Source organism: Aedes albopictus, chromosome 2 (genome assembly GCF_035046485.1).
Source record: "Aedes albopictus strain Foshan chromosome 2, AalbF5, whole genome shotgun sequence".
Taxonomy (NCBI): Eukaryota; Metazoa; Arthropoda; class Insecta; order Diptera; family Culicidae; genus Aedes; species Aedes albopictus.
Window position 1 is genome coordinate 161,700,923 of NC_085137.1, and position 25,240 is coordinate 161,726,162.

Here is a 25,240-nt window from a genome sequence, read left to right on the forward strand (position 1 = left end):
CACTCACAACTTCAATCGCTCTGAGCAGTAAGTTGGAGTTAAATCAGGGTTGAAGTTGAATTCAATCGCATAAATTACGATTGATATAGGGTTCTGCAGAAGTCTCTTATGTCTTTCACAACTACTATTGTGAATTTGTAAATGAAAGCTTAAAATTTGTATAGGATGAGGATTGGATTTAGATTGTATCTAAAATTCAATTCAAATCCAAATTTACCAAAATTAAATAAAATGTAAACCATGATCTACTCAACCCAAACAACTCTCTAGATCCCAAAAATCCGCGCAGCGCACTCACCACGATCAGAACCCACCGCTCGCGCTCGCTCCACGCGTTTAAGTCTCCGCCGCGAGCCAAGGCGCGCAATTCCGCGCCGTCGTCAGTTTCGTTTCAACCCGTTTCCGAGTCGGACGCGATCTCGCTCTTGCGCGCGCACCCGAAGTTTCACGCGTTTTCGCCGTTCTTCCTAGTGCTATTATTTGATCAACGACAGACGGACAAGGAAAACCACTTCATCCCAAGTTGTGCCGCCACCTTCCTTGTACGGTCATCATCAGTGTAAGTTGGATACCAACTGGAATGGATACGTACAATATTCAGATTACGTACATACGTACAGTGGGTACAGTGGGTATGGCTTTCTGCGCCCCGATTGTCAAGGGCTGTGTGCGCGAGTGATTGCAAAGACGTCGTACCAAGGTACTGCAGCTAACAAGAGAAGAGAGAATGCAAATCAAAGTGCTTCGATCGATTGCGGTTGACTAATTGAGATTGGGGTGATATGGCAGCAGTGCAGTAGTGACGGCAACGGCTTTGGTAGTTGGTAAGGTTTCTATTTACCTATTCCTTTGCGCAGTGTCAATGCCGCCAGCCATAAGGTACCGCCGCATGCCGCCAACGAATCGGAACCAAAAGTGGCAAAAGATGTTTGCGACCAGTGAAAACAGTAGCGTGCATCATAACGAACAATGAAAAGTTACATTACAGCATCAGTTTTTTTTAAGAAGAACTTTACTACTAAATTTATCAAAACAAATTATTGTGATAAACTTCAAAATTATATTGATGAAGCATGTGGGATAACGGTTGTTTGCGCATAAACCTTGCATGAGTTAAATTTAAAAGAACAAAACGAAGACGACCCAAATGTGACGTTTCGCTTGCGAGTTCTGTGCGGTGAATATTTATTTTACTAGCTTTCGCGGCAACTGGTAATTGCATTTTTCTTGTCATTCAGCTCAGAGACATCCCCCGGAAAATGAAACATCACGTTTTCCCGTTTGATTGGGTTTTCTGGTCACTTTTTTCAAATACTTTTTCATACGTTCACGTTGGGGCGCTGGCCGGATTCAACTGTAAAATAATTGTGCAAATCATTGTAAATAGGGTCTGGGACCATTCGGGCAGGAGCACCTATTTTGGGCATTTCCTGCTGTAACTCAGTCAATTTCAAACCGATTGACTTGAATTTTTGAACATGGCTAGATACTGTGCGTATCTGAATGTGTTTCAAAAATCACGTCAATCCCTTCAAAATTGACTGAGTTATAGCATCAAGTGTCCAAAATAGGTGCCCCTGCCCAAGTGGTCTAAGACCCTACTCAGATCCTGATGATATTAAGCAATTCGAGCGATACGATACTTCAACCATCATACCGATCAACAATTGCGGTAATCCATCATCAAACCCGTGTTCTCCTGAATGAAGATCATCCGTATCCACTAAACAGTTTGGAGACACAAGCCAAAATAAGCAAGGTGTTAAAATAGTCTACACTTCAACCTTTTCTAGGCTTTAAATTCGTTGTTCGAATTTGTACGTGTATTCCTCCTGAACTTTATATCCAAGACTCTGCAGCAGTTCTAAACAGTTCCTCTCGAGCAGAAAATAATAACAACTTAATAACATACCTTACCTTGTACCTTGTTGGCTACAATAGTTATTTATGTAACGAGTTGCAAAAAGTTGTTTTTTTTTTCAGCACGAGTCGTACGATAAATACGAAGAGTGCTGAAAAAATCGAGTTTTGGAACGAGTTACATACAAAATTTTATGCAATGATTTTTTCATTATACAACTCATGAGTTGCATAATGAACATTATGCAAATATTTTTCATTATGCAACTCATTTCAGTTGCATAATGATCCAGTTCGGAAATGTTGACCATTATGACATCAAAATGAGTCATATAAAATAGAAATTATGATACTGAATTGCATATACAAAATTTTATGCAATGATTTTTTTCATAATGCAACCCATTTGAGTTGCATAATGTTCATAATGCAATTCAAATGAGTTGCATTATGAACTTTATACAACTATTTTTCATTATGCAACACATTTCAGTTGCATAATGGGCCAGTTCGGAAAAATTGGCCATTATGATAGCAAAATGAGTTATATAAAATGTAAATTAATACATATACTGAATTGCATAAAAGAATTGTATGGAGCTCGTTGCAAAACTCGATATTTTCAGCACTCTTCGAATTTATCCAACTCGGCAAGCCTCGTTGGATAAATGTACGACTCGTTCTGAAAAAATCAACTTTTCGCAACTCGTTACATAAATAACTATTTAGATCCTGAATTAACATGTATTGTTTATAAGTCGCAGCCTAAACTATGAAGGTAAAACTGGGTCCATTTATTCATTTTCTGTTTTTTTTTTTTATTTTTATGAAATAACGAAGCAATATTTTCAAAATCGGTTTTCGTACACATGTAGAGTATGGATCAAAGGCTTCTCCTGATTTTTTTCTGGTGGAAAATGTTTTTAGTTTGTTCAGAAACTATTTTCAAAAAAATTTCACAAAAAAATGGTTCCTGCAAAACTGGAAAACATTACCCACCTCAAAAAAATCAGGAGATTCCTTGATCCATACTCTACGTGTGTACGAAAACCGATTTTGAAAACATTGCTTCGTTATTTAATAAAAAATCAAAAACCTAAAAATTTAGGAAATGCTTTTAGTTTCGCCTTTAAGTGAAAGTTGTAGGAAAAGTACAAATTTCGAAAATTTTATATGGACAAAAGTTTACGAATGAGAAGTGGGGTCAGTTTTGTTCTCTGATATCGTAGAGGAAAATGTTGGCATATAAAGTAAATCTCCAATTTTTGCACAGCTAAAAACTTGCCAATAGGGCACTGCATGCCGCGGTTGCTAAGGTTTTTTTTTAATTTTTGACGTTCTTTGACGTGGCCTTGCTGTTCACCGTCCGGACTTGAAAAAGCTTTTGGACTTAGCAATATTGTGTTAGCTTTCCATGGATGGTTTGGTTCAATTCAAAATGTAAGGTTCGTGTACGTAGACAAGTGTGCTAATTTATGACTTGATAGTGACAAGGTGGCACCATTTCAAGGGTATTTATGGGATTCTACAGGAGTTCTATCCGCGAATCCTCCGAGACATCCTTGACTGTTCCTCCACAAGTTTCTTCTGATTCCCAGGAGTTCTTGGTGAGATTCTTCCTTATTTAGGATTTTTGAGAAGTTTCCTCTGGAGTTCCTCTAGAAGTTTCTTCTTTTATTTAAAAAACAAAAAACAATTACACCTTTTCGGCCTGAGGCCCCACAGACTGAACATTACGCTAACATTAGACAACGGACAACACATTTGAAACCCAGTGGCCCAGTGGAGAATTTTCTGTTTGACGAAAAGTTTTCCCCGCCTGGAGCGAGAATCGAACCCACACTCCGAGGCTTACGAGACACCTAAACGACTGACGCCGCTAACCGCTCGACCGCGAAACCCACGAAGCGGTTCAGAGATTCCTAAAGAGTTTTTGTCTGAGATTCCTTCAAGAGCTGCAGGGATTCTTCTAAAGATTCTTCCCGGGATCTTTTAAGGAATGACTTCTGGGATCATTGCGTACTTAAGAGGTACCCAGATTACTCCATAATCGGAAACTCCCCCCAAAAATTAGTCGAAATCCAAATCATTTTTGATGCCCGGGAACTATTTTTATAATGCATTTAAAGTTTGTATGGGAAATTTTTTTTGTTCGGGATGAACTGTCATTTTATCTATTGAACTCTCGTTATTTTATCGATTCTATTCACATAAATAAAAACTGGTTTCGTTTATTTAACCATCAACACAAAGGTTTTGGAACGCGCTAAAATCATGTTATACTCAGAAATGAGCTCTTTCTATTAGGATTTAGAAAATAGCAAGATTTTGTTCACTAAACAACCCAATTCCTACATTCCACCAGGAATTCTTCCTAGGATTACCCCAACATTTTTTCAGAGATTCCTCCAAGAACTTTTTCCGTGGTTTCCCGGATGAATCGTTGAAGGAGTTTCTGGAATCATCCCTGAAGTAATTCTTGGAGGATTCCCAGAATAAATTCTTGGAGGATTATCAGAAGGATTTCACGGTGCAATTATCATAGGAATCCCGAAAGAAATTCTTAATGCAATCCCAGAAGTAGTTCCTGTAGAAGTTCTTGGAGGAATCCTGTAGAAATTTTTGGAGGAATTCTTAAAGAAGTTCTTTCAAGGAATTCTTGGAAGGAATAAGAAGTTTGCAAGGAGTTCCTGAAGGAATTTCGGAAGGAATTCCTGAAGCAATCCTCGAAAGGACTACTGGAGGAATTTCGAAAGAAATTATAGGTCAAATTGTTGGAAGGATCCCAGGAGGAACTCCAGGTGTAATCTCTGGGGAAAATTCTTTAATAATTAAAAAAAAAACAAGTTCCTTCTGGTTTTCCTCCATCAGTTTCTTCCGAGAAGTCCATAAAAGCTTCTGAAGACATCCCAAAAAAGACTATTAGGAGAATCTCTGCTACAATTCCTGGAGGATTCCCGGAATTCCTTGAGAAATCACTTGAATCTCAGTAGGAATCCAGGAAGGAGTTCCTAGGGGGAATTTCTGAAGGATTTCAAAAATAATCTCAGACGAAGCTCCCTGAGGAATCACATAAGTGAATCTTTGATGGGTCAAAAAAAAAGTGTGAATAGACGGCGAAAGAAATTCCTGTAGGAATCTCAGGAAAAGTGGTTGGGTTAATTCTAGAATGTATGTCTGAAGGAATACCGGAATTAATCTCAGTATTCATTCCATAAGAAATCCCGGCAATAATCTATGGAAGAATCCCGGCAGATCTTCCTGAAGGGGTCCTGGCTCTTGAAGGAATCTCTTTAGGTTTCTCGAAAGAAGAAACTTCTGAAGGAATTCTAAAAATTCTAAATCTCCGGAAGTATCTCATCAAAAACTCCTGGGAATCCCAGAAGAAACTCCAGGACAAGCCCTGGAAAAAACTTGTGGAGAAACCGTGAGGGATGTCTTAGAGGATTCTCGGATGGAACTCCTGTGGAATTCCAGATGGACCCCTTAAGGCGAAACTGGAAGCATTTCCTCACTCTTTGGTTTTTGATTTTTTATTATATAACTAAGCAATATTTTCAAAATAGGTTTTCATACACAGTTAGAGGAAGGATCGAACTACCTTCTGATTTTTTTTTCAGGTGTAAAGCTTTTACCAATTTTTCAACCGATTTTGAAAATATTGCTTCCTTTTTTTATTAAAACATTAAAAACCAAAGAGTGAGGAAATGCTTCCAGTTTCGCCGTTTAAGGAGTTCCACCAGGTTCCGCCAAGCCGCCATCATATCATGAATCAGTACTCTTCCCCACATACGTTAACACCATATTTAGAATTAAATCAAGCCACCCATGAAAAGTTGACGATTTTTTTCTGAGTTCCAATAATAAACAACAAGGCTATGCGTTATTGTTGCACACCTCATAAGAAAAGCATGGAGAATGGAATGTACACCAATTGGCGAGTTTTTAGCCGAGCTACAATTAGCGATTCACCCTACCTATACGGCAAAACATATATTTAAAGAACACAGAGATATTCGCCACCAAGGATGGGAAAAAATCATTAATTTATTGCGTATCCCTCACTCACATCCACGCACAATCTGATGCGAGTGTGCTTCTCCCCCAGCCAAGCAAAATCTTTCCACTTTCATAGGGGACCGCCCTTGGATGAACCAAATGTCAAAACTACTTTTTCTTTTCATAGAGCTTCTATGAAAAGAAAAAGTAGATTTGACGTTTGGTTCATCCTAGGTGAACCACTTCCCCTGGCCTATTGCCTATTCTTTCCAATCGCCGAGCACCAAGCGACGCAAGCAACGACGGCCGAATGAATCGCTACCGCATCTGAGTGCCGAAGGCGAACGAACCAAGATTGAACGAATGTTTGCGTTCTGAGTCGGGTGCGAGAGCATTCATTTTGGAACGTTCATTTGGCGTTCAGTGGAAGCATTCAGTACTGGGAATTGAATCAGTGAGTGCGTTTTGATTAAATCAGCTGAATGCCACTCGGTAGTTGAGAGCGCGAACGTTCTTGTCGTATACACCGATGCAAGCTGATTTATTTCGCACTCTATTTGTTTCTCTCCTGATTCGCTTCGGTGGCGTCGGTGGCGAGCCGTTCGTGTTGCGTTCGTTCCTAGTGCGCCGTGCTATCACTCAGCATTGGGTTGTTGGCGTTCTTTTTGCTATTTTGCATCGCCGGTATTCGGGTGAGCGAATGAGTTTTCGCATGCTTGTTCGCCACAATGTAGCACACTTTTACTAGTTTCCATTGAAACTCAATACTTTCGGTGCTTCCTGTACCCTTAAGCACAGCTCTAGGTTGCCCATTTTGGATTCCTTAAGGGATTTTTTTCTGAGATTCCTCCTCAGCTGCCTTCAAGTATTTTCCTCATATTCCTTTTAATAATTTCGTAAAATTTTCGGTTTCTTTGAAATACCTCGACGTTTTTTTTTTTCGTAGACATTCGTAGACATTTATCGCCATTACAGTAAAAAAAAACCTTGCATTGATTCTTTTAAACCTTCGCCAACGTTTCAGCGCTTGTTGGAACCTCCTTTAGGGCCTTAATCAATTCACTGTTAAAATTGAGGACATTTCAAAAGATACTGTTACACATTTCTGAGATTTTAGCTACCTCGATTTAAATCAATAAATCACGATAGTTTTCTTCAAATTTGGTGTTTATACAGCCGATAGGCAACCAGTTTCAATTCCTTAGGAAGTCTACTCTGGGATTTTCACAGAAGTTCCTTTTGAGATCGCTTTACTTTTTTTTATATATTAGGAGTTACTTCGAGAATCCTCTAATAGTTCCTTTGAGATTTCCACCGGGAATTTCTCCTTGAGTTTCTTCCAAGGTTCCTCCAGTAATTCCTTCACGGATTTTTTTTTTTATTTCTTGTGGGATTCTCCCAAGAGTGTTTCTTTTGTTCATCTAGGAAAGCACCTACGATTTCACTTGGTTATCTCTTGGAGTTAATGAAAATCTTTTGCTCGGATACCCGAAAGAGTTCTAATTTCGCCAGGAGTTCTCTATGCAATTTCTTCAAGAGTTCCGTCTAGTATTAACCTAGATATCTCTACCCGAGCAAAGTCTGACAGCAAATTGAAAACAAATTTTGATATTGTGATATTGCAAATTATGATAACTCAGGTTGTTGTCGTTTTGGTCGTTTTAACGGTTAAAACATCAAAAATGAGAGCAGAAAAATGTTCCCGTAACAGCAAGTTGAAAACAATTCCTGCTATCGGTGATAGCAAATTGATAACTGTTCTTGCTATCAGTACGAAAAAATGGAAAAATCGTTAAATATAGGGGCTTTTCGATTGATATGAAATCCTGAATGTCATAAGATAATTACACTAACGATATACTCTTAGAGTTATTATACAAGGTTGCCTAGAAGTTTTAAAATAACTTAAAAACTTATTTTCCATAATAGTTTGAAGTGACAGCAAAACGAAATCTAAATTTGAAATCAAATTTAATCAAGACAAACTGATATCAAAATGTGATATCAATTTGCTGTTGAATACAAATCGAGTTTTCGATTTGCTATCATTTTGTTGTTAGATTCTGCTCGGGTGTCCCTACTCGCTTTTCCTTTTTTTTAATTTCTGTATCAATTCCTGTAAGAAATTTCCCAGACTTCAGTGTAGTAGTACGACCTCACCCAAAAAAAGCTCCTAGAGGAATCTAGTATAAGCAAATTAGGGTTAATCTGACTACATATATGCATAGACAAACCAAACTTCCTGTGAGGATCAAGCCTATTTATGTATGTTTTAAAAACGTTTATACTTAATATATATAAATCATACAAAATACAAAGGTTATACCAAAAGAATAGATGAAACTTAAGACCATTACAAATTTACTAGAAATTCTTCCTGGGTTTCTAAAAAAATCATTTCAGGATTCGTCTAGCAGATCCTTATGGGATTCATCAGAGAGCCTCTTCAGAGCTGTTACAGTGGTTTATTCAGAACTCCTGCAGAAGTTCGCTCCAGGATTCTTCCAGGAGTTTATCTTGGGAAGTAGTCCATCTGGGATAGTGTTATAGGATAAAAAAATAGCTACCTAACGCTGACATGGAATATGATTAATCAGCAGTTTCTTTTGGAATTCTTTCAGAAGTTCTGGGATCCCTTCAAGAGTTCCATCTACAATTCCTCCAGGAGTTCCTTCGCGGGTTCCTCTTGGGATTGCTTTAAAACATTATTTGAAGATTTCTCCATCTGAGACTCCCCCAGTAATTCCATCAGGATTTATTGCAGGGTTTTCTTCTGAAATTACAACAGAAGTTCCTTCTGATTCCCTCCAGGAATTCCCTACGGGATTCCTAAAGAAATTACTTCTGGGATTCCTCGCAAATTTTCTTCAGGGATTCATTCAGGTATTCATTCGGAGATTCATTCATGAATTCCACTCAAAACATCTCCTTGAAGGATTTCTCCTAGAATTCATTCTAAGATTCGTCCATCAGTCCCTTCTGAGATTAATTTAGAAGTTTCTCATGGGATTCCTTCAGGAGTAATAACTCCTTCAGGAGTAATAACTCCAGGAGTAATAACTCCTGGGATTCCTCCATGAATGCCTAGATTTTAATGTGAAATCCTCTATGATTCCTTCAGGAGTTCCTTCTGCTGGGATACCTCAGGTAACTACTCCCCCTCTCAATCAGTACATTATTAGTAGCTCAACTCCTCCAATCTGTACTCTGTAGGTCTGTGAGTAAACTAAAGGCGACGTGGAACTCTCCCAAACGACCCGCATGATTCTCGAACTGAATCAGTACAATGCCGGTTTTGCATACTCTTTCCTCTTGGCCAAGATCATCAACTCTTTTTCTCAAACTTGGTTTGATTCCTGAAATGAGGTTTGTGTGAATGTTAAGCGTATATTAAATTTACAGTCTTGAAACTCTCTAACCTGATTGAATCGTGTTTACCTAACGTCACAATGTATGAAACCACCTTGTTTCCTCCGAGGTACCCTCAATGATCGGTTCAAATCCGGAATTAACATGATCGTCGTCTTCAAAAACAATCTAAATTTTAAAAAAATGTAAAATCTGTTCTTTAGATTTATCTATAGACTGTAGAAAACAGCAACATTTTAACCACTAACTATAACCCAATTCAATGAATCATGCATTCTACGTATTCTACGGCCGCCATGGTTCGCCTGCCCGTTCGCCGTTGTTGGTTTAGATTTTGTTTCACGGAGAGTTAACCGCAATTTCGTTGGACTTTCCCGCTCTCTGTATGTACCTACCTACCTACCTAGTGTTGTGTTTTGTGACTTTTTTTTCGGTTTTGATCCAGTGATCGCGTGTGGGCTGACTTTCGACCGTCGTTGCTCGTGTGTCGTGGGCAGCGCTTGAAAATTGAAGCGTTTTACCGCAGACGAATCAAAATTTGCTCTTCTTTGACTGGCGCTTTTCAACCCAAAGCGGTAGCAATATGCCTTCATTGGCTAACATGCTTCAGAAGCAAGTGGGAGCGGGAGCAATAAAAAATATGAGTGAGAGTGAGGGACGACGATTCAGCGCCGTGCGGCTCTCTGAATCTCTCTCTTCGCCGATGTATACGGCAATGAATATACTTGATTTTTATCTCGTTATTACAGTGCAAATGGCATAAACTCGAATTAAATCGATTATAATAGTCACGTCCGTCATTCTCTTATGGACAAATTGATTGTTTTTACAAGTTTTGAGCAAAACATAAATCCACTGAATCATTTACGCATCTTCAGCCTCACCGCAGCAAGTGAGAAATAATCGTTACCAGTCGATATGCTTCACCAGCCAACCGACCGATGAGGAATAGTGGTCGCGGATGGTTCGGTTTCTCTTTGCTCCCTGTGCGTGTTCGTTCGTAGGGGCGGTTGGCGCTGATGACTGATCGTACCATTCATATTCACTGAATTTCAAGCACTGGTCGTGGGTCCATGGGTCTCTCTTGCGTGGAGTTGGACAATGACTGCGGTGTCTGGTGCACTGCGTGGTACGGTGTCGCGCTCTTTGGTTACAATTTTACCGTGCTTTTTTTTGGCGGAAAGGTGCGGAAAGGGCACTGACTGAAGCGGTATACAAGAAGGTTGAGTCACCAGCTAATCCATACACGTTTCAGTTGGTTGGTTTACAAGAGTGGAGAAGAAGCGCGGGGTTTAGCGGTGAAGTGATCTTGCACTCGGGGTTCAAGTGAACGGTTATACTGAAGTGAGTAACGACGACAACCGGTGTGCGGCGCAGAGTACAAACAACAAAGTGATGTGGTGGCCTATGAGGTCATGCGGTTCAATATTACGAAATAACGAATGGGCCGAATTCGTGTGGTACAGGTTACCTTTAATGGACCGGGTTATGAATAGCTGTAGGTATCTACCGCTGCGAGAATGGAACAATGAGAATAGTGACCAACAGCTGCACGAATTGGGACAAAGCTGATTTCGTGAGGTGATCGGAGGCAAAACTGAAAGCCAATCCATCAACTACCACTTATTTACTCGCTCGATGAGACTAATGCACTTGAATGACCAAAATCAACGAATGGATGAAATTGAAGATTTCCGCATATGACTGGAGTAGTATTCACTAACCTCGTCTGGTGAATAGTAGTAGTAAGACAAAAATTTCAACATTAACTCAGTATGTGTTTGTGTTGGGCTGATTTAAAATTTGGTGTTTGGAAACTCAATCTGATTGTTTTTTTCTGTATTTTTTTGGAACCATGTTACAACACATACACACAGATTCTCAGATAATGTACAAACAATGAAAGTACACTTGAAATCATGGAGCCCTGTAATTGTCAACCTAAAAAGATTAAGTAAAAAAAAATCGGGTAAAGTACTGTTCCTTTGAATTCCACTAAGAATTTGCATCCTTGTACTTGACTCGAGTCACCTTACAGTTAAGGTCGAAATACGTATCTGTAAAAGGATGATAAATTCTTAGTGGAATTCAAAGGAACAGTACTTAACCTGATTTTCTTTATACTTACAGATATTCCCCTAACAAGCCCAGGTTAATCATCATCTAAAAAGATTAGTTTAGTCGAAAAACCATGTTCAAACTTCAAATATTATCCACCCTATCTCATTTCAATATAGTGAACCGTGGGCCTTCAACATTCAACATTCAATTCTCATGCGACCCGATAGCCACAGCTGTAAAAGCGTGGGTATTCAGCATGACGATGCTTAAGGTGACGGGTTCGAATCCCGGTCGATCCAGACACTTTTCATGAAGGAAATTTATTTAACTTCCTTGGGCATAGATTATCTTCGTGCCTGCCACACAATATACACATACAAAATGGTCACTGAAATAGGAAGCTCTTAGTTGATAACTGTGGAAGTGATCATAGAACACTAAGTTGAGAAGCAGTCTTTGTCCTAGTGGAGACGTTACTCCAAGAAGAAAAGGGTTTTTAGGTGAATCACATCACGTGATAGTTAAATAAACCATAACTGTATCAGAGCAAGTTTGCCTTCGTGCGAGATATTGATCTTTTCGCCCTACCTACACTCAGCCAAATAACCTTAAGATTTCCGTAAGGCCCAACTTATGGAACGGCCTTTAAATAATTCATAATGATTCGGATGAATTTCATAAGGTCACTCTATGACGTAAAATCGTCTCACAGCTTGGCTTTTATTCATGTTTAGCAACATGGTATTCTCAAGCGTGTGTAGCCGTGTGGATAAAACACGGGCTCGGTGTTCCCGACGTTCATGGATCGAATGCAGTCTGCATCATTTTATGATTTTTTTGTTCTTTTCATAAGTCTATCTTATGAAATTTGTTATAGCAATCACGATCAATTTTCATAAGGTATTCTTATGTCATCCATAAGAATTAGTTATAGCAAATTTTCATAAGGTATTTCGATGAATTTCGCTAGTTTTTATCGCTGAGTGTACCTATCTGTGTGGGAAAGTTATCATTTTCCACCTTTCGAATCCCTTCTCCTCAATGTGCAGTCGATAAAACCATTCATTATGGCGAGACGTATCCGCTCTGATGCTTTGTGTGACGACAAATAAAAGACGCTGGCACCCAACAACTGGTACATCATACTCCATCATATTTTGCCAACCTACGAGGAGAAGAGATGACAATAAATGTGAAAGTTTTCCTCTCCATGTAAAGATCATCCACACCAATCGTCAATGAGTGGTGCTTCCGCTCTCGATTAGTATTTATCTGTCTGCCTTCAGCCCTTATTCCGATTACAATTTTTGATACTCTTTCGTCTGGTTATTGTAAACATGCAGAAACAAGACCCTGTGCATTTCTATTACCATATATGATACAAAGTTACATAACTTGAACGAACATCAGGAACGAACAAAATTTCCACAAATGAACCCATTTACAGCCTGGAAGTGTGGCTGTAAAAATGAAATAAACACATCGTGTGGAATTTTACACATTGGAGGTGAGATAGAAACATATCTCTTCCACCCGATGCATCGTGATGGTGGTGATTGATGTGCGTCATATGTGCACGTATGAAACAGAAGAAAAAAACCGACAATTGAACCGCAATTGAACAACTAAATCCAAATTTACCGCAATGGGAAGCTAATTGAGTGGGCACCGCAATGTGTTTTGTTTTTCTTTATCGGTGGTTCATTTGCGTGCGAATGATATAAGAAAATGTACCCAACACGGCTTCGATAAACGGCTTTTCGATTCTATGATAACTCGGTCAGTTTGGTTCTTTGAAAATTTAAAATGAAATCATGTTTTCTAGAACTTGTCAAGAGTTTCTTCAACAGTTTCACCGCAATAAATCTTCATAATGATCCACCAGAAATAACTTCAGAAGTATTTGCCGGAAAATTCCTCATTTCACATGAATACTTATTTCCCAACATTATTGCAGTACAATGGATGAATAAACCATTGTTCAGCTTGATTTTGAAAATGCTAGCCCAATAAGCTGTTATTCAGCTAACATTGTTACTTGGGTTGTAGTTATGTCAATTTATAAAATTAAAAGCAATTGTGCTCCCGTCAAAGATTATTTTACTTTTTTTTTTAGAAATTCTTAGATTTTTTTTTTTTTATTCATCTCTTTTTGGCGTAACGTTCCCACAAAACCTGCTTCTGAGTTTTGTATTCTATGATCACTTCTAAAGTTAACTGAGAGCTTTGTCATAATAGATCTAGCAACTGGTCGCAGTGACTTAGATACCCAACAAGGAATAAAAAAAATAACTGAGAGCTTTCTCTGCCAATGACTCTGTTGCATGGGAAAATCTTGTGGCCGGCATCCTAAGCCAAAGGAAGTTAAAGAAATTTTCTATACAAAAAGCTCTTGGACCGACCAGGAATCGAACCCATAACCCTGATCATGTTCATGCTGAATACCCATGGTTCATGGGATCAGATACATATGATCACTTATATAAATACATATGAAGTGAATCAAAACTAAATCACTCGAATATGTTGTGAACTAGGCCTGATTCACTTAAATATGATGTGTATTAGACCGCAATCACTTGAATACAATATAAACCAGACCATAATTACTTGAATATGTTGTGAGTTAGACCTGAATCACTTGATTTCGATGAGAATCAGACCTGTAGCACATTGGCGTAGCTAGAGGGAGGGCCTGGGGGCAGGCTAGGGCACCAAATTGCATTCGGTTTGAAGTATCATCAAGGGGAAGAGTGTTTCTTAACTATGATTTGGCGGGTATCCCCCTAAGGCCATTCCTACGTTTCTGCGGGGCGGATTTATAATATTATCATATCATGATATGATCATATCATATCATGATTTATAATATTATCATATCATCATGACATGATCCATAATATTATCATTTCATTATAATTTCGGTCATCCGGTGGCCATGGATCAGGTTCTGGGGACCTTGGAATCTCCGGTAGAAATGGTCATTCTTTGATTCTAAAAGAATCCCATCTGGATGAATTTCTGGAGGAATTGATGAGGAACTTCTGAAGATGTTCATAGATGAATCCATGGAGGAATTCCTGAAGAAATTCCAGAAAAAAAAATCCTGGAGAGATTCCTGGAGGAATCTCGAGAAATTCCAAGAGAATTTCCTGGAAGACTTCCGGGAGATTTTTTTCAGGATTTTCTGGAATAATCCGTAGGCGAAATCTTGGAGGAATTTTGGCAGAAATTCCTATAGGATTTTCTGGAGAATTATCTGGAGGAATTACTGGAAGTATTTCAAGAGAAATTCTTAAGGATTTTTGGGTGGAATTGTTAGAGGAATTCCTTGAACAACTTCTGGACGAATTACTGGAAAAGTTTCTGGAGGCATTCTTTGAGAAATTTCTGGAGAAATATTTGAGGTTTCCTTGAAGAACTCCCTGAGAAATTTCTGTAGGAATTCCTAGATGTAACTTTTCTCCCGAAACTCATTCGTATAGGGTTTCCTCAATGGGTTCCTCAAGGAATTTCTTGAGAAATTCCTACTCGGATTCACCCATGAATGTCTCGAGAAATTACTCAAAACATCCTCCAGATTTTCCTCCAGGAATTCCTTTAAAATTCTTCGAGAAGTTCCTCCAGACATTTCTCCAGAAATCCATCAAAGAACCAGAATTTTCTCAAGGAATTCCTTCATAAAAAAAGTTACTTCAGAAATTCCTCCAGAAATACTTCCAGGAATTTCTTCAAGGATTCCACCGGAAAATCCTGTAGGAGTTTCTGCCTGAATGCCTCCAAAATGTCCTTTAGGGATTCCTCCAGGAATTCCTCCACGGATTCCTCCAGAAATCCTAGAGGAATTTCTCCCGGAACTCTTCCAGAAGTTTCTCGAGGAATTCCAACAGGAATTCCTTGATGGATTCCTCTAGGAATATCTCCAGGAATTTCTTCATTAATTCCTCCGTTGATTCATCCATGAATATTTCCAGAAATTCTTTAAAAAAATCCTACAGAAATTCTTCTAGGAATTCCTACAGAAATTCCTCAAGGAGTTCTTTAAGGAAACTTCAAATATTTCTCCAGAAATTCCTCAAAGAATGCCTCCAGAAACTTCTCCAGTAATTCCTCTGAAAACTCCTCCTAAAAATCCTTCAGGAATTCCTCCAGATAATTCTCCAGAAAATCTTATTGGAATTTCTTCCAAAATTCCTCCAAGATTTCATCTACGGATTATTCCAGAATATCTTCAAAAAATCTTCCGGAAGTTTTCTAGGAAATTCTCTTGGAGTTTTTCGAGAAATTCCTCTAGGTATTCCTCCAGGAATTTCCCTTGGATTTTTTTTCAGGAATTTCTCCAGGAATTCCTCCATGGATTCATCCATGAGCATCTTCAGAAGTTCCACATCAATTCCTCCAGAAATTCATCCAGATGGGATTCTTTTAGAATCGAAAAATTGCCATTTCTATCGGAGATTCCAAGGTCCCCAGAACCTGTTCCGAGGTCACCGGTTGACCAGAATCGATCCAAATTATTTTTCTTTGTTTTACTGGATTACGCGCGGTATTCTGCAGAATTTGAGGTGTCGCATGATGGGATTATTTTGAAATATCTGGAAAAGCAATTCCTAGAGGAATTCGTGATGCATTTTCAACTGAAATTTCGAGAGGAAACCCTGGCATCTGTTCTGTGTGAATTCCTGGAAAATTTCCTGGAAAAAATGTCTGAAATGTCTGAAAGTGCTTCTAGCATGTAAGTACTAATATGTTTGAAGTAAGTCACAATGACTGTAAAAGAATAACAGGAAATATTCCTGGGGGAATTGCAGGACGAATTTCTGTAGCAACTCCTTGGATTGCTGAATAAATCTATGGATGAACTTATTAAAGACTTCTTGGAGATAATTGTGAAAGAATTCCTGGAGGACTTCTCTAAACTTATCTTAAGGTATTCCTATACAAATCACTGGAGGAATTCCTACAGAAATTCTTCAAGTAATTCAAACTTCAGGTAATTCTGGAAAAAATCCTGTGTAAATCCCTGGAAAAGATGATGAACGGATTTCTGAACTTTCAGACCGAGCCCCGGCATCAATTGTTGAAAAGATCCAGGACATAGCTACAGGTATTCCTGGAGCAATTCTTGAAAAAGAAAACTGCTGGAGCAAATGCTAAAAGAATTACTGGAGAAATTCCTACAGGAATTCCTGCAGGTATGCATGGAACAAACCGTGTAGGCATCCCAAGAGGAATTTCTGAAAGTATTCCTGAAGGAATCCATAGATGAATTCCTGGAGGAATCTTTAGAGCAAATTAAAGGAATCCTCAGAGAAATTTCTGAAGAAATCGCTTGATGACTCCTGGGAGGAATTCCTAGACAAATTTGTGGAGGCCTTGGAGAAATTTTTGGACGAATTCCTGGAGGAATTTCTAGAGGAATTTTTGGAGAAATTCTTGGAGAAATCCCTGGAGAAAGTCTTAAAAAATTCCTATAGCAATTCCTAGAGGAATACTGGAGGAACTTCTAGACAAATTCCTGGTGGAACTTCTAGACAAATTCCTGTTGGAATTCCTGGAGAAATTCCTGAACGAATGCCCAAAAAAATTTCTAGAGAAATCTCTGGATGAATCTGTGGAGGAATTCCTGAAGTAATTCCTAAAGCAATACCTGGAGGAAACCCTGGAGGAATCTCTGGAGAAATTCTTGAATGACTTACTGCGGAATTTTTTGAATGATCCTTGAGCAAACCCTGGGAGGCATCCTGAAGGAATCCCTGGATGAATTCCTGGAAAATTCTTTACAAGGATTCTGGGAGGAATCCCTGAAGAAATTTGTGAAGGAACATATAGGGAAATTCCGGGAGGAATCCTGAGAGATTCTGAGGAATGCTTAGACCTAGAGAAACTTTTTGACAAATTCCTGGCGGAATTCCAGGAGGAATTGCTGGAGAAATATCGTGAGGAATTCTTGGGATACTTCCGAGGAACTATTCCTAGTAGAATTCCTGGAGGAATCCCTGAATGAAATTCTAGCGGAATCTCTAGCGGAATTCTGGGAGAGTCCCTGCAGAAATTTTTGAAGAAATTCCTAGAGAATTTTCTAGAGGAATTCCTGCAGGTATGTCTGAGTAAACCCTGTAGGAATCTCTGGAGGAGTTTCTGAAATTATACCTGGAGGAATCCCTGGATGAACTCCTGGAGAAATCCTTAGAGCAAATATGGGAGGAATTCTTGGAGAAATTGCTGAAGAAATCATTTGAAGAATCTCGGGAGGAATTCCTAGCCAAGTTTCTGGAGGAATCTTTGGAGGATTTTTTGGACGAATTCCTGGAGGATTTTCTAGAGGAATTTCTAGAGCAACTCTTGGAGAAATCCCTGCAAAGATTCCTGGAAAAAAATCCCTGAAGCCATTCCTAGAGGAATTTCTGGCGGAAATCCTGGAGGTACTTCTGGACAAATTGCTGGCGGAATCCCTGAAGTAATTCTTGGAGAATCGCTAGAGGAAATCTTGGAGAAATCCCTGAAGGAATTTGTAAGGGAATTATTGGAGGATGTCCTGGAGGCATCCCTAGAGAAATTCCTGGACTAATGCCTGAAGTATTCCCTTGATAAATTTCAAAATAAATCCCTGGATGAATCCGTGGAGGAAACCCTGGAGGAATTCTTTTAGAAATTCCTGGAGGACTTACTTCAGAAATTCCTGGATGAATTCCTGTATCAAACCCTGGGAGACATTCTGATGAATACCAGGAGGATTTCCCAGAGGAATTCGGGGAGGAATTCCTGAAGAAATTTGCGAAGAAATCTTTTGAGAAATTTCGGGAAGAATCTTTAGAGACATTTCTGGAAAAAAAAAATGAAAAAAAAAAACCTGAGGAATTCTTAGAAAAATCCCTGGGGGAATTTCTGGACGAACCTCAGTAGGAATGTCTGGAGGAACTTCTGGGCAAATTCCTGGCGAAATTCCAGGAGGGATTCCTGGAGGAATCCCTAGAGGATTTCTTGTGATACTTCCGAAAAACTATCCCTTGAAGAATTCATGGAGGAATATCCCTGAATGAATGTCTGGAGCAATCTCTACAGGCATTCTGGAAGGAACCCCTGGAGAAATTTCAGAAGAATGTCCTAGAAGAATTCCCAGAGAAATTTCTGGGTAAATTACTGGAGGAATCATCGGAGGAATTTCAGGAATAATCTTTAGGGGAATCCGTGAAGGAATTCCTGTTAAATTCTTGGAGGAATGCCTGGTGGAATTTCTGGAGGAATCCATGAAATAATTCCTGCAGGAATCTGTGGAGTAATATTTGAAGGAATCCATTGAAGAGTAATTCCTGGATAAATTACTGGCGGAATCTCTGGAAAAAATCCTCCAGGAACTACGGGAGAAAATCTTGACAGAATTTCTGGAGGAATCCATGGAGGATTTCCTGAAAAAAAATCCTGAAGAAATTCATGGGATAATCCTGAAGGAATTCTTGGTGGAATTCCTGGAGGAGTCCCTGGGGAAATGCCTCCATGAAACCCTGGAGTAATATCTGGGATAATTCCTGTATAAACACCGGGACCAATCCCTGGAGGATGTGATGGGTAATTCATGAAGAAATTCTTGAATGTATATTCCTAGAGAAATCTCAGGAGGAAACCATGCAGGAGTCTCAGGAGGATTTCTTGGAATAATGCCTGCATAATCTCCGGGAGGAGGATTTCCTGGAGAAATTCCTGGAAAATTTTCTGAATAAATTTTGGAAAGAAATACAGGATCCATTCCTTGAGGAATTTCTGCAGGAATTCCTGGTGGAATTCTTAAAGGTATTCCTGGAGAAGTTCCTGAATGAAGTTCTGAAGGAATGCCTGGATCAATCCCTGGAGAAGTCTCTGCAGGAACTCCTGGAGAAAATCCTGGAAACATGACTATAAGAATTCCTGGAGAATCCTTGAGAAATCTCCAGAGGAACTCCTGGAGTAATTCTGGTGGAATTTCTGGAGGGTTTTCTTGAAGAACTTTCAGGTAGAGTCCCTGGAGGAATCCCTGGTGAAATTTCAAGAGGAGTTCCTTGAGGTATCTCTAGAGGAATCTCTGGAGGAATTCCTAGAGGAATCCTTGAGAAATCTCCAGAAGAACTCCTGGTGGAATCCCTGCATAAATTTCATGAGGAATCCCTGGAGGAATTTCTGGAGGTTTTTCTTCAAGAATCACTGGAGAATCTCTTAAGGAATCCCTGAAAGAATTCCTGGAGGAATTCCTTGAGTTATCTCTAGTGGAACACCTGGAGGAATCTCCAGAGGAATTCTTAGAGAAATCCCTAGCGTATTTTTTTAGAAAAAATCCTGGACGAATTCCTGTGGGAATTTTTAGACGAATCCACAAAGGAATTCACAAAGAAATCCTGAAGGCATTTTTAGAGACATCCCTGGAGGTATTCTTTGAAGAATCCCTGGGAGAAATCAAAGGATCAATTTGAGAAAGAATTCCAGAAGGAGTTTCTGGAGGAAGTTTTGAAGAAATCGCTGAGATCCTGAAGGAATCCCAAATAGTGTGCGTAGAGAAACTCTTAGACGAGTTCCTGAAGAAACCCCAGAAGGAATTTCGCAAGGAATGCCAAAAGGAATTCCTAAGAAAATCTCTAAACAGGAGAGCTTTCTTGGCGAATTCTTGGAAGAATTTCTTTAGGAGTCACTGGATAAAAAATCGGAAGAAATCCATGTCTGCAGTAATTTCAAGACGTATTATTGAAGGAATAATTGTTTTGTATAAAATTCTTAAGGAATTCTGGATTAATTTTGACACTTGACAATGATGTAAACCAAACCTGATTCACTTGAATATATTCTCTAGAAATTATGGACGATTATCTGGAGATTTTTTTTGTTTTTTTAGTTTTTATTTTTGTGTATTTTAACTTAGATGCTAATTCTACACTCATCTGGAGAAATTCGTGAAGGAATCGGGGGTGGAATTCTAGGAGGAATCTCTGGAGAAATGAATGGAAGAACTCCTGAATGAATTCTTTGAGCAATTTCTAGTGTTATTTCTAGTGAAATTTTCGGAGGAAAATTTTGGATGAAATCCTGATGGGATGCCTGGAAGAATTTTTGGAGAAATTCCTTGTGTAATTCGTGGAGGAACTCTTGAAAGAATTCCTCATAAATAGAATACCTGGAGGAATGCCTGGATGAATTCTTGGGGGAATGTCTGCAAAAACTCCGTGAGAAATCTTTATAGAAATCCCCGGGAGAATCCTTGAAAGAATTCCTGGAATAATCCCAGAAGTAATTCCTGGAGGAAGGCATGAAGGAATGCATGAATCCCTGAAAAAAAATCCTGGAGAAATTCCTGGCGGAATTTCTGGAGGAATTCCTAGATGAATCCCTGGATACATTTTTGAAGGAGGCCCTAGAGGAATCTTTAGAAGAATTCTTGAAGAATCCCTGCAAGAATTCGTAGAGGAATCCTAGAAGAATTCATGGAGGAATACCTGCAGGAATTTCTGGAGGAATACCTGCCGGTATACCTGGAACAATTTCTGAAGGAATCCTTGGAGGAATCTCTGGAGGATTTCCTGGATAAATTATTTATGGAATCTCTGGAGGATCTGCTGGAAGAATTCCTGAAGAAAATTCTGGAGAAATTCCTGGATTAATTTTCTGGAGGAATTTCTAAAGGAATTCGCGGAAAATACCGTGAAGGAACTCCTGAAAGAATTCCTGGAGGAATGCCTGGAAGAGTTCCTGAAGGAATATCTGGAGGAATCCTGGAGTAATTCCAAGATGAATTCCTGGATTCCAGGCGGAATACCTGGATCAGTTCCTGGATCAATCCCAGGATGAATCCCTAGAGAAATTTCTGGCGGAATTTCTGGAACACTTTCACGAGAAATCCCTGGATATATTCCAGCATCCCTAGATGAATTCTCTGGGAATCACTGAAGAAATTTTTGAAGAAATTCCCGGAGGAATCGGATGAAGGAATTCCTGGAGAAATTGCTGGGCGATTTCCTGGAGATATTCCTGGATAAAATCTCAGAGAAATTCTTGGATGAATCTCTGGAGGAATTCGTGAAGGAATCCGGGATGGAATTCCAGGAGCAATCCCAGGAGAAATGCATGGAGGAAGTCCTGACAGAATTCGTTGAGAAATTCCTGGGATGTTACTGTAGACATATTCGAAGGAGTTGCTGAGTTTCTGGATGAAATGCTGATGGAACGCCCGGAGGAATTTTTGGAGTAATTGCTGGATAAACGTCCTGAAGCAAGTCCTTGTGTATTTATTTCGTGGAGGAACTCTTGAAAGAATTTCTAGAAGAATGCCTGGATGAATTCATAGAGGAATGCCTGAAACAATTCCTGGAGGAATGCCTAGATGAATCCCAAGCGGAATGCATAGAGGAATTCTTGGAGGAATACCAGAAGATAGTTTTAGAGGAATTCCTGGAGAAATTCTAGGAGCAATCCTTGGAGAAATTCCTGGAGGAACTCTTGGAGGAGTTTCCACTTCGAAGACTCTTCGAGACAAGCTTGAAAATCATAAGTTATGAACTAATAACGATTGGATAAAAAACACATTCATTGGCGCATACCCATTATCTAAATGTAGCTTTTGATGCAGAATATCAAGTGCTGCACTACCAACATGAACGCAAAAAGGCATCTTGAGGAGAACTCCCATAAAATTCCAACTTGAACGGTTAAAACTCATAAAAAGCGAAAAGAAACGAACGCTCTTTGAACCGCTCAATACAGGTATGTACTGTTAGATCTTACAATGTGCTAACCTTGAAACTGCCCTAAGCCACAGCTCTGTTGGATACGGTTCAGTCGTTTTTTGTTCTGTTTTAATGGAAAATCGTGACATGGCTTGGCCTGTGAGCCTTTAGACCTCAATTAACCGCAGGTGAAATACGACATTCACCAACCGATTGATTAGCTTGCAGCTCAAGCTACTTCCGCATTCGATTTCGCAAACGAAACCACGCGAATCGTGGCCTCCAATGCAATGCCTAGGTTTCCAAGCCAGAATCGGAAGTTTTAATTTTCGAGACACACGAATGTAGGTTGACGGTTTGGCATTCGTGATCCACTTTTGGCTTCGTCGACACGATCGATGTGGCCGTCCTCGTCCCACGATCCATCACTTCCCACCTACGATCGAACGAATGAACGAACGGACGAAACGGTCAACTCTCGAAACGGAGATGACTCACGACGATCGATTCAGTTCCTATACCTGTCGCACGCCGTAGAAAACGAACCAATTCGGGTGGATTGGACGACGGATCTGGATCCAACCAAACCAATGCAATTTAACGGCAATTAAAGGCAGCGGCATTTCTTTTGAATGGCGCGGCGTCATCTCGTTCCGATCCGTCCGTGGGCTACACAGGTAGGTAGGCCTCTGGATTCTGGTACCGAACGAGAGACTCTTTTCCAACTCGTCGTCAGCGCCGTTCCAGATCTGTGGGCGCATGTTCCACCGTAAGTACAGACGGGGTTCGTCGCTTCTCCTCGTTTTCTTTTCGATTCATTGACCATTTGGAAGATTTAATTTATTCCTACGTTTTGCAGCTGTCTTCTTCGCTCTCGGTGAGCATCTTCTCTGTTTTGGTATGTTAACGACGCGACGGCCAACAGCAAAGAGCACTCAGCTGAAGGCGGTCGATTAGACGTGATGCCATGCGGTACCGTTAGCTCCCCAGGTGGATGTTTATTGTTTGGGGTATTGCTCATACAGTAGTTGAAAATGCTAGACTAAAAATATAGTGTTGTTACATTTTAAAAGTTTTTTTTTTTTTTACTTGTTCGTTTATTTGGGAGGCTCGGGCGCCACATGGGCATAACTGAGCCGAAATCTTTTGTTTTTACAATGATTTTACATTTTACAATTTATTACTGCCTTAAAACTATGTTAGTTTGGGAAGCCGAAGTACTCGCGGCTGTTTCGAGGTTAAGGATTGAGAAAAAAAAATAAAATAAAATAAAATAAAATTGGGAAGGAGGGATTTAAGGGTTTAAAACTAAATTATTTGCTAACTTATACTAAAACATTGATGGGACAAATTGTCCATATCTGTAACGGAACCAAAAAAAAAGGACTTTATCGGTAGAAAACGACAAGAAGAGGACAAACGGAAGGGGGGTGACGACAGACAGGGGCGAACAACAACACCAAAAGGCGGACAACGAAAACAAGGAACGTACTACATCAAACTCTGACATCAACACGTTTCAAAAACTGGTAAATCAGGTTCATGTATTCCAAATCAAGTCCTGCCAACACTTCTCTAACGGGTTTCTGTTGTTTTCCTCGGACCCGGAGAATTTCATGCAGCTCAGATCTGACCTCACGATACTCATTGCATCCCCACACGACATGTTCGATATCCTGGTAAGCCACGCCACAGACACAGAGATTGCTTTCTGAGAGTCCAATACGAAAGGTATGTGCGTTCAACAAATAGTGGTTGGACATCAACCGACACATCACACGAATGAAATCGCGGCCTAAATCCAACCCTTTGAACCATGGCTTCTTCGACACCTGTGGAATGATGGAGTGCAACCATCTACCCATCTCTCCATCTCTCCATTTGTGTTGCCAGCTGATCAAGATCTCCTGACGGGCCAATGCAAAAAATTCTTCGAAGGCGATTTGACGCTCGTAAATATCGCCTTCGCTAGCGCCCACCTTAGCCAGAGAGTCCGCTTTCTCATTGCCCGGGATTGAGCAATGTGAAGGGACCCAAGCTATGGTGATGATGTATGAGCGTTTGGACAAAGCACTCAAGACTTGGCGTATTCCATTCAGGAAGTACGCTGAGTGCTTCATCGGTTTCATTGACCGAACAGCCTCCAGAGAGCTTAGACTGTCGGTAAAAATGAAGTAGTGCTCAGGTGGAAGAGTGCGAATGTACTCTAAGGTGTAGTATATAGCCGCTAGCTCAGCAATATATACCGAACATGGCTTTTGAAGCATAAAGGTGGCGCTATGAAATTCGTTGTAGACACCGAATCCAGTCGAATCATCGGTTTTGGAACCATCTGTGAAGAACTGTCTGGCCCCGCTAACATGCCCGAACTTACTTGCAAAAATTTGTGGAATACCTATGGAACGATAAGATTCCGGTATACCGGTGATCTCATCCTTCATAGAGAGATCAAAATCCACAGAGGAGCTGTCGAAGTCTGAGAAGTTGTCACGATTGGTGTTAACCGGAGATGGGCTTACCTCCAGCGTCATGTACCAGTAGTACACACTCATGAAACGAGTTTAGGGATTCTGTTCGAGCAGCTTTTCGAAGTTTTCTATGACTAACGGATTCACAACCTCGCATCGGATGAGGAACCGGAATGACAACTCCGCAAAGCGGTCTGTCAGAGGCTGTACACCAGCGAGTACCTCTAAACTCATAGTGTGAGTCGAGTTCATGCAACCTAACGCGATCCGAAGGCAACGGTACTGAACCCGTTGAAGCTTCAGCAAGTGTGTTTTCGCCGCGGATTGAAAACAGAAGCTACCGTATTCTAAAACCGATAGAATGGTTGTTTGGTACAGCCTGATCAGATCTTCCGGGTGTGCTCCCCACCATGTTCCGGTAATAGTTCGCATAAAGTTGATTCGTTTTTGGCATTTCTGTATCAGATACACAATGTGCTTCCCCCAGGTGCATTTGGAGTCAAACCAGATGCCGAGGTATTGTGAAGACATGCTATGAGTGATTGTCTTACCCATTAGAACGAGCGGAAACTTAGCCGGTTTGTGTTTTTTAGAAAAGACAACCATCTCAGTTTTCTCCGGAGAGAATTCGATACCCAGCTTCAGAGCCCAAGTAGACAAACTGTCCAAAGTATCCTGTAGTGGTCCTTGCAGATCGACTGCTATTGATCCCGTCACAGAAACAACACAGTCATCCGCAAGCTGTCTTAACGTGCAATTTTCCATGAGACAATCATCAATGTCTCTGACATAAAAATT

The 25,240-nt window shown here is 40.0% G+C and overlaps 1 protein-coding gene across 3 annotated transcripts in view; it reads left to right on the forward strand.

Annotated features, from left to right (window-relative positions):
• Nucleotides 1–360: 360 nt before the first annotated feature.
• Nucleotides 361–25,240, forward strand: part of LOC109405904 (uncharacterized) — a 66,086-nt gene continuing 41,206 nt past the window's right edge. For all 3 annotated transcript variants that reach the window (XM_019678968.3, XM_019678967.3, XM_029858939.2), the window contains exon 1: nucleotides 361–559. The gene's annotated coding sequence lies outside the window, so the exon portion shown is untranslated. The remainder of the gene's footprint in view (nucleotides 560–25,240) is intronic.